This window comes from Bos taurus, chromosome 12 (assembly GCF_002263795.3).
Source record: "Bos taurus isolate L1 Dominette 01449 registration number 42190680 breed Hereford chromosome 12, ARS-UCD2.0, whole genome shotgun sequence".
NCBI classification, from domain to species: domain Eukaryota; kingdom Metazoa; phylum Chordata; class Mammalia; order Artiodactyla; family Bovidae; genus Bos; species Bos taurus.
The window spans coordinates 9,071,660-9,086,462 of NC_037339.1; positions in this window are offsets into that span (position 1 = coordinate 9,071,660).

A 14,803-nucleotide genomic window follows, 5' to 3' on the forward strand; every position below is an offset into this window, starting at 1 on the left:
ACAGAAATATATCAGGTGCTCGGCACATGAGCTAAGAGACTGCCTGAATCCACTTCAGATTCCTTGGAACACTCTCTCTGGGAGCTCCGGGCCTCCCTGTAAGAAGTCTGGCTATGCAGAAGAGGCCCTCTAGGTACTCTGGTTGATTGTCTCAGCTCAGCCCAGTCTTTCCACCACCCCCGCCCAGGCGTCAGATCCCTGAGTGAAGCTGCCATGGACAGTCTAAACCAGAGCACCTGCCCCTGAACAACTCACAGTGAACACTACCTGTGTGAAATCTAAAAGAGGCATAATTCATCTCACTCTCACTTGGAATTCTAGACTAATTCAATCATGAGACATTATAAAAATGGTGAAGGAGATCAAGCCAGTCCATCCTAAAGGAAATCAACCCTGAATATTCATTGGAAGGACTGATGCTAAAGCTGAAGCTCTGATACTCTGGCCACCTGATGGGAAGATCTGACTCACTGAAGACTCTGATGCTAGGAAATATTGAAGGCAGAAGGAGAAGGGGACGACAGAGGATGAGATGGTTGGATGGCATCACCGACCCAATAGGCATGAATCTGAGCAAGCTCTGGGAGACGGTGAAGGACAGGGAAGTCTGGCATGCTGCAGTCCATGGGGTTGCCAAGAGTTATACACAACTTAGTGACTGAGCAACAGCAAGGACGTTGTTTTAAGTCACCAGGTTTTGGAGTAGTTTGTTATTCACCAAGAAATAATTTAACAAGAATAAAGTGACAAGGTTAGATTTTCATATTATAAAGATCCCTTAGCCTTTGTGATAATGGGAAGGATATAGTAACTAGAATTGAGTCCAGAAACTGTAAATGATAAGGAGATCTTCAGACTCATGCCAAATAGAGATTATGAGGGCAAAGATTAATGCTATCCATAAGAAGAGAAAGGGATACTGTTACATTAAAGACTGTTGTTTTTCTGAATTCTTTTGCAGAACTCACCATCAAGTAAGTCATCGAGTAAGTCATTCCTCTTCCCACAAATGAACTTCAAAAGAGACACTGACTGTTTATTTACACATGAAAACATTGGACATGTTAAAAGAGTTTTTCCCTGTACAAATAGTCACAGTTAAATTGCATTAAATCTTACCATAAACCAACACTTCTATAATGTGCTTATGTATCTTGCACAACTTTTAATACTCCACTATGATACTGTATTCCTCTCTGTAGTCTACTCACAAGCTAACGACTGCAAAGTGATCTCTCATCAATTTGTCCACTTCGATTGCAGAAGCCTCTGTAATCTGGCTTCTGTCCACAGCACTCTACAGAAATGGCTCTCACTGAACTCAGAAGGAAATTTGTTGTTGCCAAACGCAAAGGGCAACACTTTTTTGTTGTTGTTCTTTTCTTTTTTCATTTTGGAGTGCTCTGTAGAATGGGCCACCATTAATTCCTCTCCTTGAAGACTTCTTCTCTGTTGGCTTTCATGAGACCAGCAGTTTTGCTTCTTCCACAGAGTGGGATATCAATCTGTAGTCCACTTTCTTTGCCTGTTCGTAAAATACTAGAAGAACCCTGTAATTCACCCGCAGACCTGATGCAGAATCAACTGTTACCTATGTGCTGGCACATTCTCAGGTCCATATAAATAGGTTGCAGCTCTTGCTTGATCTTTAAACCAATCTACATAACTACTGTGATATGTCTCTACTTGGAATTCAAAGAAGCACTTGAGATACAAAATATCAGAAATAACCCACTATTGTACTTTAAAAGGGCTTTCCAGGTGGCACTAATGGTAAAGAATCTACCTACCAATATAGGAGATGTAAGAGATGCAGGTTCGATCCTTGGTCTGGAAGATCCCCTGGAGCAGGTCATGGCAACCCGCTCCAGTATTCTTGCCTGGAGAATCCCGTGGACAGTGGAGCCTGGTGGGCTACAGTCCATGGGGTCACAAAGAGTTGGACCCGACTGAAGTGACAGCACGCATGAACTGTAAAAACGGCTTGCCCTGCCTCTAGTCCATATACCTATCTTAGTGAATAAATACAGCACCCAAGCATTTCCACAAGTAAGATGTTTTTGCAAAAGAGCATAGATTCTTCTTCCTCACAAGCATCCCTCTATGTCGTTAACATCTGACTGCTCAGTGCCCACACACAGCATTGCTAACACTGCACCATCTTAACCCTAAAATCCTTGAAGAAGTTTTTCAAAGAAAGGTAAAAGTCACGTTCTAAAATATGTGAAATATATGTTTGTGCTTTCTGACAATCGATCTAAAAAAATAGCTTCTGGTAAAAGTAAATTTGAAAGAGAATCTACATTAAACTAAACATAAAAGAGCCTAGATTGGTATGTATGTTATATATTGGTATATATCTATATACATACATATGAAAAAAGAATACAGATCCTTCTTTTTTTTTTTGAGACAAAAAACAGCAGAATACTTTAAAACAATCCGTTATTTGACCCTGAAACTGGGTTTTCAAATCCAAAAATAAATTACATATTAAAAAAAGTGAGTTTTATTAAGGAATATTGTATGTACATTGGACTTATCTTTATTTTTAAAAAGAATGTTAAAATAGTATTTGAGTGTATTGTTTGAAGCTTAATTCTGACTCTGTTTAAAGGCTATATAGTATTTTGGGCATAAACCTGCTGCTGCTAAGTTGCTTCAGTCGTGTCCGACTCTGTGCGACCCCATAGACGGCAGCCCACCAGCCTCCTCTGTCCACAGGATTCTCCAGGAAAGAATACTTGAATGGGTTACATCCTTCTCCAGGGTGTAAACCTACCTGCAGTCTAATATTCAACATCTTGTTACCTATCCACTGATGTTACCTATCCGTCTGATGTTAGTGTAATCAAATTGCAAAGGCATCTCCTTAGACTAAGAACATTTTACTTCTTAAGAGTTGAAATTGAAAAAATTAATATGCATGAAGAGAAGTTTGGCATTAAACATTCCACCACACTCAAAAGTATTATGAGTTTAAGCAAAGATAGACAATTAAATTATTTTCTTGTAGTTTTTCACAATGAGGCACCAGCTCAATGAAGTACCATTTATGCTACTGAAGGCGGTGGCACAGTAAATCCCACTTCATTGCCAATAAACTGAAGATCAAAACAATCAACCAAGCTCCACTGGTAATAAATTGAAAGTCAGTGGAGCACAAAATGTATTACTGTTAGAATTAATTTTGGCACAAAATAGGCTGTTGTGTTTTCCCCTTTTCCTCAGGCAAATCAACCCTAAGCAAATAGTTAATAGACTGTTGAAAGGTAAATTCTATGTGCTCACTGTATTCTAATGAAATTTGAATTTTATATTTGACTTTTGAGCATAATATAATCCTTTGGACTCCATCTTACATGTGTTTTGGAACATTTCCAAATATTTGTATTTTACGATAGTTTCATGATTAAATTGCATCTTAAAAAGACTGTTGGATTACATATATGGTTTTTTTCACACCATTAGCAAAAAAGCTCTTAAGGATCAGCAGTCAGTCTAATCATTGATTGTAATAAGTTGGATTGATATTTTATGGACTTAGGTGATTTAAAACTTGCTTAAAAATTGGAGTGTTTCTTAGGAAGCTGTTTAGATACTAAAAGAATTTATAGACATAGAGTATGGTACTCAATGAAGGAATCGGATGTTTATTAGCCATACTCCTGAAGTGTGGGGATGAGAGAGCTAAGGCCACATGATGCTGAATTGCAGAGATGAGGCAGGTCCATGGCTCCCCTGCTGTAGGTTACCATCAGACTAAGTCTCTTCTCTTTTTTTATGTGCATTTTAGACTAGCAATTAAACAGTGCCATTTTTAAGGACGTTGTATTATATAGCTTTTACAACAATAACTGTAGCCGCTGATGAGGAGGGCTCCATCTGTATTTAAGTGACCGTTTCTTCCAATATCTAAAATAATAAACACTTCATTTTGTCTACTGGGCTATAAGTCAAAGAAGTTGCATGATGGATACTTATTATTATATATAGTCTATAAAACCTGATGAAATAATCTATAAAAGAGGTGCTTTTCTATAATTTTCTCCTGGCACTGCTTGACTACATCACTTTTTTAAAGGTTTTAGGAAGGGGTGGAGATTTCTCAGCATGCAACAGAATTCCTCATTGCCCCAGTTCCCTAGGTCTACAGAATTCACGTTAAGCCCACGTTTAAGGTTCATAAATGTATTAAATTATCTGTGCACCTCACTAAACTCAATGGAAGAAAGAAGAGTATCTCAGGGTTGTTGCATGACAGAATGCTGCCTGGGTTAGACTCCCCAGTTTCAGTACCAGTTTAAGATAAAGCCCTTAGCTATCAGGGAGAGTATGTTTAATTTTCTTATTGTATCACTTTGGGAAATTAAAGCTGTCCTTCAAAAATTCTTATGTATTATACCGAGAGGATTTACTATCAGATCAGATCAGATCAGATCAGTCACTCAGTCGTGTCCGACTCTTTGAGACCCCATGAATCGCAGCACGCCAGGCCTCCCTGTCCATCACCAACTCCCGGAGTTCACTCAGACTCATGAGTGAACGACTCAACGATGCCATCCAGCCATCTCATCCTCTGTCGTCCCCTTCTCCTCCTGACCCCAATCCCTCCCAGCATCAGAGTCTTTTCCAATGAGTCAACTCTTTGCATGAGGTGGCCAAAGTACTGGAGTTTCAGCTTTAGCATCAGTCCTTCCAAAGAAATCCCAGGGCTGATCTCCTTCAGAATGGACTGGTTGGATCTCCTTGCAGTCCAAGGGACTCTCAAGAGTCTTCTCCAACACCACAGTTCAAAAGCATCAATTCTTCGGCGCTCAGCCTTCTTCACAGTCCAACTCTCACATCCATACATGACCACAGGAAAAACCATAGCCTTGACTAGACGAACCTTTGTTGGCAAAGTAATGTCTCTGCTTTTGAATATGCTGTCTAGGTTGGTCATAACTTTCCTTCCAAGGAGTAAGCGTCTTTTAATTTCATGGCTGCAGTCACCATCTGTAGCGATTTTGGAGCCCAGAAAAATAAAGTCTGACACTGTTTCCACTGTTTCCCCATCTATTTCCCATGAAGTGGTGGGACCGGATGCCATGTTTTCTGAATGTTGAGCTTTAAGCCAACTTTTTCACTCTCCACTTTCACTTTCATCAAGAGGCTTATAGAAATGCATAGATTTTTCAGAGTAAAAAGACATTTTCATTTAATACCTCCATTTAAAATGAGGTAACTAACTTGTTTGGAGAAGGCAATAGCAAGCCAGTCCAGTACTCTTGCCTAGAAAATCCCATGGATGGAGGAGCCTGGTGGGCTACAGTCCATGGGGTCACCACGAGTCGGTCGCGACTGAATGACTTCACTTTCACTTTTCACTTTCACCCAATGGAGAAGAAAATGGCAACCCACTCTAGTGTTCTTGCCTGGAGAATCCCAGGGACAGCAGAGCCTGGTGGGCTGCTGTCTATGGGGTCACACAGAGTCGGACACGACTGAAACTACTTAGCAGCAGCAACTAACTTGTTTAGGATCATCTGGTAGCAGAATCAGAATTTTGCCTCAATTGTCCTAACTCACACAAAGATTTCTTTTAACTACAAAACATTTTTGATGTAGTAGCCTTCACTGAAGATACCTTAAGCCTCTGGCAGTACTTTATTTTTCAAAATAAAGATTCATAACGGATATGATTTGGCTCAAATTCCATTTTTCTCATCATCTAAAGCTGAATCTGTTGTCTATGAATCTTTGTAAAGTACAGAAGAGATTGTTATTGCCGTATGAATATTTTGAAACATTCATGATTTTATTTCTTCCTGTCTACCACGTTAAAGCTGTTCCTTAATCCACGAGGGAGTAACATCAAAAGTAATATGGAAAGGTAATTTAGTAACAAAAACATTATCCTTACTAGACAGAGAAAGAAAGGTTTGTTCACTTCTGAAAATGAGTACCACAACAGGCCTTAAATAACTCTTACCAAGGATATTCTATAAAGAAATAGAATTCCCAGTTTCTTCAGAATTTAAACGTTATAACCCAATAAACTGTGCAAAATTCATCTGCACCTAGAGGTGGAAATCATTATCCAAGGGTTTTGTTGACTTGATAAAATTACCTTTTTAGAATGAATCAACACACTAGTTTGTGTTGGTAATGATGATGACTATAGTAATAACTACCAATTTATTCTGCTAATGCATACATGAGTTTCTCTATGTTCAGCTTAGAATGATTTTCAAGCAATAACTTTAACCAATCAATAAAAAAATATCCAGAGATCATATAAAAATGATCTTAGTAATTGATGTGAAAGTGTGAGTCACTCAGTCATGTCTGACTCACTGGGACCCCATGGACTGTAGCCGGCCAGTCTCCTCTGTCCATGGAATTCTCCAGGCAAGGATACTGGAGTGGGCTGCTATTCTCTCCTCCAGGGTCCCTACCCAGGGATCAAACTCGTGTCTCCTGTGTTTGAGGCAGATTCTTTATGGTCAGAGCCCCCAGGAAGGTCCCTACTAATTGATAAATACTAAAAGCTTTCCTGGTAGCTCAGAGGTTAAAGTGTCTGCCTGCAATGCGGGGGACCTGGGTTCGATCCCTGGGTCAGGAAGATCCCCTGGAGAAGGAAACGACAACCCACTCCAGTATTCTTGCCTGGAGAATCCCATGGACGGAGGAGCCTGGCGAGCTACAGTCCACAGGGTCACAAAGAGTCGGACACGACTGAGCGACTTCACTTTCACTTTGAAAAAATATTGATAGGCATAATTGTTTATAAGAACCATAGACATTTCACAGCATCTTTCAAACTTAAATTTTGAACAAAATACCTTTTAAAATGTACTAAAATCATATACTTTCAGTATTTTGCATTGCTGAGCCTTTATTTACTTAGTCAAACTGTGAATATTCTAAAGGTGGTGAAAACAGTTAAAATGAATATAAGAACTTTAAGAAATCATACAAGCAATGCTAGCAGTGCATTAGAGAAAATTGACTAGTATTGAAATGAAAGCCTAAAATGAATGCAATTGAACAAAGAGCAGTGAAAAATGAGGAAGGAGATTAGAAATGAGATAAAGAGCAAAATGTGATAAGGTTAATCTAATGAAATACTTGATTTGAATAACCAAGAAGATGTAATCAATGTAGAAGGGCAAAACATAGAAAAATGGTGTTAGAACTGTGAACAGTGCAAAAAAGTTACATCTGGTCTCATAGCATACCTACTTTGCATTTCCATCTCACAGGGAAAAAAAATGTGCATCATATGCTACAGGTCATCAACAAATCACCTGGGCAGATTCTACTTGTGTATCCCTAAGTCTGCGTTTGGCCACTTTGTTCCCTCCAGGGTGTGAACATGGCACTCTTTACGTATCCTGCTGGAACAGGAAATGTGTTTTACAAAAAATAGAAATTAACTAAATTCCTAGAATTGTATAAGTACGCAGTTAAATCTGCTGGCATGGCATATGTTGCTCTGGTAAAGTTGATTATATGCATCTCAAACAAATGATAAGCATGCTGTGCTGTGCTAAGTTTCTCGGTCTTGTTCAACTCATTGCAACCCCATGGACTGTAGCCCACCAGGCTCCTCTGTCCATGGTGATTCTCCAAGCAAGAATACTGGGTTGTGTTGCCTGCCCTCCTCCAGAGGAACTTCCCGACCCAGGAATTGAAAAGAGTCTCCTGCATTGCAAGCAGACTCTTTACCAGCTGAGCTACCACGGAAGCTCCCAATGATGAGCATAAATGTACACAGTTATAAATAATAATCTAAGGTGTTCTGAAAGCACATTTCATGTCCTCACCAAGGATTCACTGATAGCATGTAACAGAATACTCTAACAAAAATATTTAGGGAGAAATTCTCCATAGTTCAAATGCCTTTCTTCCCGATTTATTTGATCCTCTTCCTTGTACTTTACCACAGAGTAGGTCCAAAAATAAGATTTCTTTTTTTAATGTATTACCATTATTTGCAAGAATCACTTAGTCATGCCATTTGCTATTGCTGGGTATTGTGCAAATGTTACAAGTTAACTTTAGGCATGGTTTTTAATAAATTGTTTATTATGAGTTATGCTCTCATTTAGTAGGTGGTGAAAATGTGCACCTCCTTTATTAACCACAAAGGCATTGATTGTGCTTTTCTTTCCATAACATTTTCAGAATTCTTTGTCCATCTCTGATATATCATCAGCATTCCAGTCTGATTAAGAGCATTTATAAACTTTGTTTCCTATCTTGAAATCACAGGATGCAGTTTAATTACTTGATACTCTTAGCAGAAAGAGTCACATGCTAAGATCTCAGCTAAATACAGATTCCCGAGCTGTTAACTTATATGATACTTGTATAATATAACATTTCACTGGTAACAGTATTTCAAAGTTATCAGTATTACATTGTGTATGTACTGTGCTCAGTCATTATTTTATACATTTTTTAATACTCAATATAAAATGCTGTACATGTGGGTAAGTCACCCTCTCTCAATAATTTTTAATAGGGTCTCTATTAGTTTGGTTAAGTATATACTTTGTATTACAGTAACCTCAAGATTTCTTGGAAGCATACAGGATATATATTTTAAATAAAATTACATTACATGGTCTACTTTGTCTTTATGTATCGCATCCACTAGACACATACGAACAAATATTCACAAAAACACACATTCATATTCTACAGGTGAAGAAGAGATAAATAAATAAAAAACTGGGCAGTGAAGACGCTCAAATAGAGTAAATAGTGATTAGACAGAAGGCAATTTAAACTAAATGATAAAGAAAGTTTCAGAGGGAAAGTGTCATTTTGTTAAAACTGGTATCTTACTACAGGCCACTAAGAAAAAAATCTGACTGCAAAGCATTTTGGACTACAGGTGAAACGTGAATTAAAAATGAATGTTTAGACAAGAAATTAAATAAATATAACCTAAATAATTCAAAATAGGAGTTCTATTCTCTGATATTTAAACCATTTTACAAAATACTTGCTTTTCAACAGCTGCAAATATTCTGTGAATCAATACTAAAAGTCTATGGAAAAGGTAACTTAGATCTCAGTGCACAATTTCTGATTTTGGCCTTAAAAGCTATTATTGCTCCCATCTTTGTGTGCTTATATCAATGGGACTATCACATACCACTTCTCTTCTGTCTCTTCCAAGTTGCAATAAATCTGACTCATCTGTGGAAGCACATACAGCTGAAGAATTTGCCAGCTTCTTACCCTTCAGTTCAGTTCAATCACTCAGTTGTGTCCGACTTTTTGTGACCCTATGAATCGCAGCACGCCAGGCCTCCCTGTCCATCACCAACTCCCAGGGTTCACTCAAACTCATGTCCATCGAGTCAGTGATGCCATCCAACCATCTCATCCTTTGTCATCCCCTTCTTCTCCTGCCCCCAATCCCTCCCAGCATTAGGGTCTTTTCCAGTGAGTCAACTCTTTGCATGAGGTGGCCAAAGTATTGGAGTCTCAGTTTCAGCATCAGTCCTTCCAATGAACACTCAGGACTGATCTTTGGGATGGACTGGTTGGATCTCCTTGCAGTCCAAGGGACTCTCAAGAGTCTTCTCCAACACCACAGTTCAAAAGCATCAGTTCTTCGGCGCTCAGCTTTCTTCACAGTCCAACTCTCACATCCATACGTGACCACTGGAAAAACATAGCCTCATGCAATTGCCATTATAGTGGACACGCTGCTCAAGTCACATGCATCCATGTCTTGACCAGAAAGGAAAACTACAGATCAAAATATTTTACAGAATAAGATACAAAATCATAAACAAAATATTACCAAATATGCAAAAGCAAAATACATCCTAATCAAGTGATAATCATCTAACAAATAGAAGTTTATTTTAACGCTTGAAGATAAATAGACATAATTCACTATTGGAAGTGGAGTGGGGGGTGGGAGATGACTTTACAGAATAAGATACAAAATCCTTAACAGAATATTACCAAATACACAAAAGTAAAATATATCCTGATCAAGTGAGAGTCATCTGACAAGTAAAAGTTTATTTCAATACTTGAAGACAGACATAATTCACTATTAGAAGCTGGCAGGGGTGGGGGCACATGATTATTGCAATGATTACAGAAAAAGTATCTGCTGCATGCTTCAGAATATATCCTGGTGTCTTGTCTACAATGAAAGGACTCCATCTGAGTAAGATTGTCAGATATTACACCAAAGTGTCACATTGTAACTAATGACAAGCCAAAAAAACACCATAATTCCTAAGCATATTTTCCTTCATATATTGAGAACAAATATTTATCTTTTGTTAACAATAACTGAATACTTATATTAGTTTTGTTTGCTTAATCCTTTTTCTGTGAGTCTGAAGAAATAATTAAACTACTATTTTCTTCACTTTTGCTCAGTGGTCTAATATTATTGAATGCTACCTTAGCCAACAAATAAATTGAAAAATAAGAAAATTGTCCAATCTTCAGAGCAAAGTAAAATAAAAGAGATGCAAAACTAGGGCTGTACCCAGCAAATCCAAATCTCTATTGAAAGCCCATAATGAAAACCAATTTTAACTGTGAATCCCTTTAAACAGAAGCTACAGTACATGTAATTGCACTGTATTCAACTTCCTTTTAAATTTAACTTTTTCTTTAAATATAATGTGTTTTACTGCAAGCTATACAAGTCTAACAATGGGCTCAAAATGAAAGTACTATTTTACAGTGATATGTACTTATAATAATATTCAGTAAGATATGTGTAAGATATTCAAAGGTATAATTTGTTTGGATGATGGTAAGCACTCTTTTATAGCAATAAAATATAGGTCTATAGTGAACAATTCTGGTTATTTGCCTTCTGGATTAACAGATATTTGAAAACATTCCTTACCCTAGTAAGTTTTGCTAACATTGAGAGAAACAGAGCTGGCGGGCTCTTGCTTCAGAATAGAAAGTGTCTTATGTTCTTATATGATAATAAATTGTGCAATGTATCAAATAAGCACATTATTCAATCCATAAAAGATTTCTAAGTAAATATCACAATGGACTGGATTATGGAAAATAAATTACAAAAAATCAATGTAATTGCAATATCAAAATGTATATTTCTAGGCCTGAACTATGTTAATTCTAAACTAGTAACTCATATATAATCTCATTAAAAGGATAAAAAATAACTGTCAGTGTTTTGTAGCTGTCATTTCCTTAAGGGATTAAATTTAGAGCTAAAAAAAGCTAGCTTGCTACAATTTCTAATTTAAACATTTGAACAACCATAGAGATGTTAGCTTAACTTTGATTTTTACCATTTCTATCTGCAATGTTAATCACAATTCTGGGGCCCTTAAGGGTTAAACATGCCAAATTCTCTGTTTGTGAAGTAATTGAAGATGACAGAAGATCTTTTCAGAAAGCACTTACTGATGAATTGAAATTTTCTAAGATTTGCTATCAAACTTAATATGTATCTCTCCTGAAATATTTACAGAGGTGCAACAATATAGCCATTTATGATATTTAGAGTCTATGATCTAATAGCATAAAAGCACTGTTTTGATATATTCTTTGAAAACCAAATCAATTGATAGCAACTATAAAATAATATGCTCTCTCTATAAGAATTATAATAAAAATAAATCCTCAATTTTAGCTCCTTTGATTTTTTTAGTACCAAAAAACTTTATATTTTTTCAAATAAAGGTAAATCATTTAATTGTGGATTTTAACTATATAGAGATATCCTTCAACATATATTAAAACTAGATATATATTTTTACTGAATCTTATGATTTCATCATTATTTGATAGAATCTTATTACCAATTTATGATAAAAGTCTTGAGTCTGATTAAGAGTTCAAAGTCACCATCCACTAACTCTGAAGTCCATTAGAAAAATTGAGGAAGCAGTGGTAGCACTGTAGATCAGTCAGGGAAATGATGAGTCAGAGAAAAGTTAGAATGGAGAGAAATGCACATGTACTATTGTTTCCACCTAGGCCAAAGTTCACTCAACCTTAGACTCTGAAAAACACCAGTACTAGAACAAATTTTGGAAAAATATTTTTATATTTTCAACAAATCTCAGTTTAGCAAATAAAGGAGAAAATATACTAAAAAATTTATATCTAAATGCCCTGAAGTCTTGCTATAACATGACCTACTATAAGATGCATATCTGTCTGCAGTATTTTTATTTCATACTTCCTTCCTCTAAAGAAATTCATCACGGTAAGCAGCAAAAGAATCTAGTTGTAACATTTTTTAAGCTATACCAGGATAATGTGGCATTGACCATGTTGTAAACCCTAGTGGCCTTTCTAAAAAAAGAGAACATAAAATCAGGAGATATTTTTCACTGTATAATCAAAAGAAGTATTCCTAAGATCACCATGTAAGATCTATTTGCTTATTTATATGTTCCATATACTGGCCACATCATACATTCTAAGTAGCTACAGTTTGCAGAACATTAAAAGATAAATAAATGAAATCTTAATGAAGATCCTTAATGAAGGTATCTTTATTAATAAGGTGAGATGATAGAAAATGGAGAAAACAAGCCACATTTTAATGTGCTCAATTATGCTCTAATCATCAAAGAATAGAATGAGTTCAGCATACAAGGTGGACTGTTATCCTAGCAATATGTAGAGTTAACAAAAATCTTGTCTTCCTGTAAATCTCAATGTCAGATTCTTAATACTTGAGATATTGGTAGAAAAGGAACACAGGAAAGGAGCAGCAGCAGGATCACATTGCATCAGGCTTATTCTAACACAAATAAGTAAAGAAATGTAAGTAAATACCTATTTATATGGTCAGATAACAGACAGCCAGATAACAGAAAGACAAAGGCACATGTTTAAATTCTTAAACAAATAAAGCAATTTAGTAGGAAAATGACTTTTTCCCATTGTTCTATTATGTAATCAAAGTCAGATATTGTGAATTCTTTCCTGATGATAATTTCTTAGACTCATCATAAACCTGGCCCAGTAGTGTCCCTCCATCTTTCCCTACATTCCCTTTTAGTTGTATAACTAATGTAAGTCCTCCCATGTTAAAGAAATGTGTGATTACTTTCAAATTTCTCACACCACGATGGAAGTCATTCTTCTGCACCTGTTCCCCAGATTTTGTATATTTTTTTTAATTCTTCTACAGAAATTGAATACAGCATTTTCTATTTCCTTTATTTGCATGAAGCTCCATCACAAAAAAGAAGTCATATTGTCATCAGTATTCTCATGCTTTCAGTATGAAATGCGTGAACTGGTAGATATTTTTCACATATTTCCTACCTGGGACACGACCAGATGGTACTGTGGAGTCTCAGGTTGATCATTATGTGAGAAACCTGGGCTCACAGCCAGTCCAATCCACCACTGATGGAAAGAAAACAATGTAACGCTACACCGTACATAAAAATCACAAATGGCACTTTTGTAATTTAAACAGGCGTCTGCTTTTACGTATCAGGTTTTTTTTTTCCTATATTTTTTCTGATTTGATCTAGCTAAGAAACCGAACATAATTACAAACATGCCTCTTTGAGCCAGCCATAGCAGCACACATATATAGACACATATGACATAGTAATAGATATCTTCTACTCCTGTATATGTGTATTTCTCAAGTTCATGTACACATGTACATACACACACGTATATGCATTAGAATAATGTTAGTAGTGTTAGTTGCCAGTCATGGCTGACTCTTTGCATCCCCACGGACTGTAGCTCGCCAGGCTCCTCTGTCCATGGAATTCTCCAGGCAAGTATACTGGAGTGGGTGGCCATTACCTTCTCCATACATTAGAAGACAAACTTTTAAGTGGATCTCTGAGTTCTCCCTGTTTGTATGTGTGTATGTTTCTTAAGTACTTCCTGGATGTTTCCTTAGAGGGAGGTTATTGTATTTACCTAGGAAATCTCCACTTGACAAAACCATCAACCAGATACAGTTCAGAGGTGACTACTCTGCTTTTTAAATTTTTATTAGAGTATAGTTGATTTATAATATTGTGTTAGTTTCAGGTATACAGTAAAGTGAGTCAGTTATATCATATATATAATATATATATATATATATATATATATATATATATATATTCACTCTGTTTTAAAGATTCTTTTCTCATTTTGACCATTACAGAGTACTGAGTGGAGTTTCCTCTTCTATATAGCAGGCTCTTATTAGTTACTGATTTTCTATATAGTAATGTGTATATGTCAATCCCTGTCTCTCCTGGTCTCTTATCCTCTGGTTACCATAAGTTTGTTATCTACATCTGTGACTCTTACTTTGTAAATAATTTCCCTAGAGGTTCAGACAGCAAAGAATCTACTTGCAATGCAGGAGATCTGGGTTCAGTCCTGGAGCTGGGAAGATCCCCTGGAGAAGGGAATGGCCACCCACTCCAATACTTATGACTGAAGAATTCTACAGAAGAGAAGCCTGGAGGGTTACAGTCCATGGGGTCGCAAAGAGTCATAAAGGACTGAGTGACTAACACTAACACACATTCATTTATATCCTTGTGTGCTTCCCTAGGGACTTCCTGGTGGCTGAGATGGTAAAGTGTCTTATCTACAATGCAGGAGACCCGGGTTCCGTCCCTGGGTTGAGAAGAACCCCTGGAGAAGGAAATTGCGATCCGCTCCAGTACTATTGCCTGGAAAATCCCATGGATAGAGGAGCCTGGTAGGCTACAGTCCATGGGCTTCCCTGGTAGCTCAGCTGGTAAAGAATCTATTTGCAATGCAGGAGACCCCAGTTCAATTCCTGGGTCAGGAAGATGCCCTG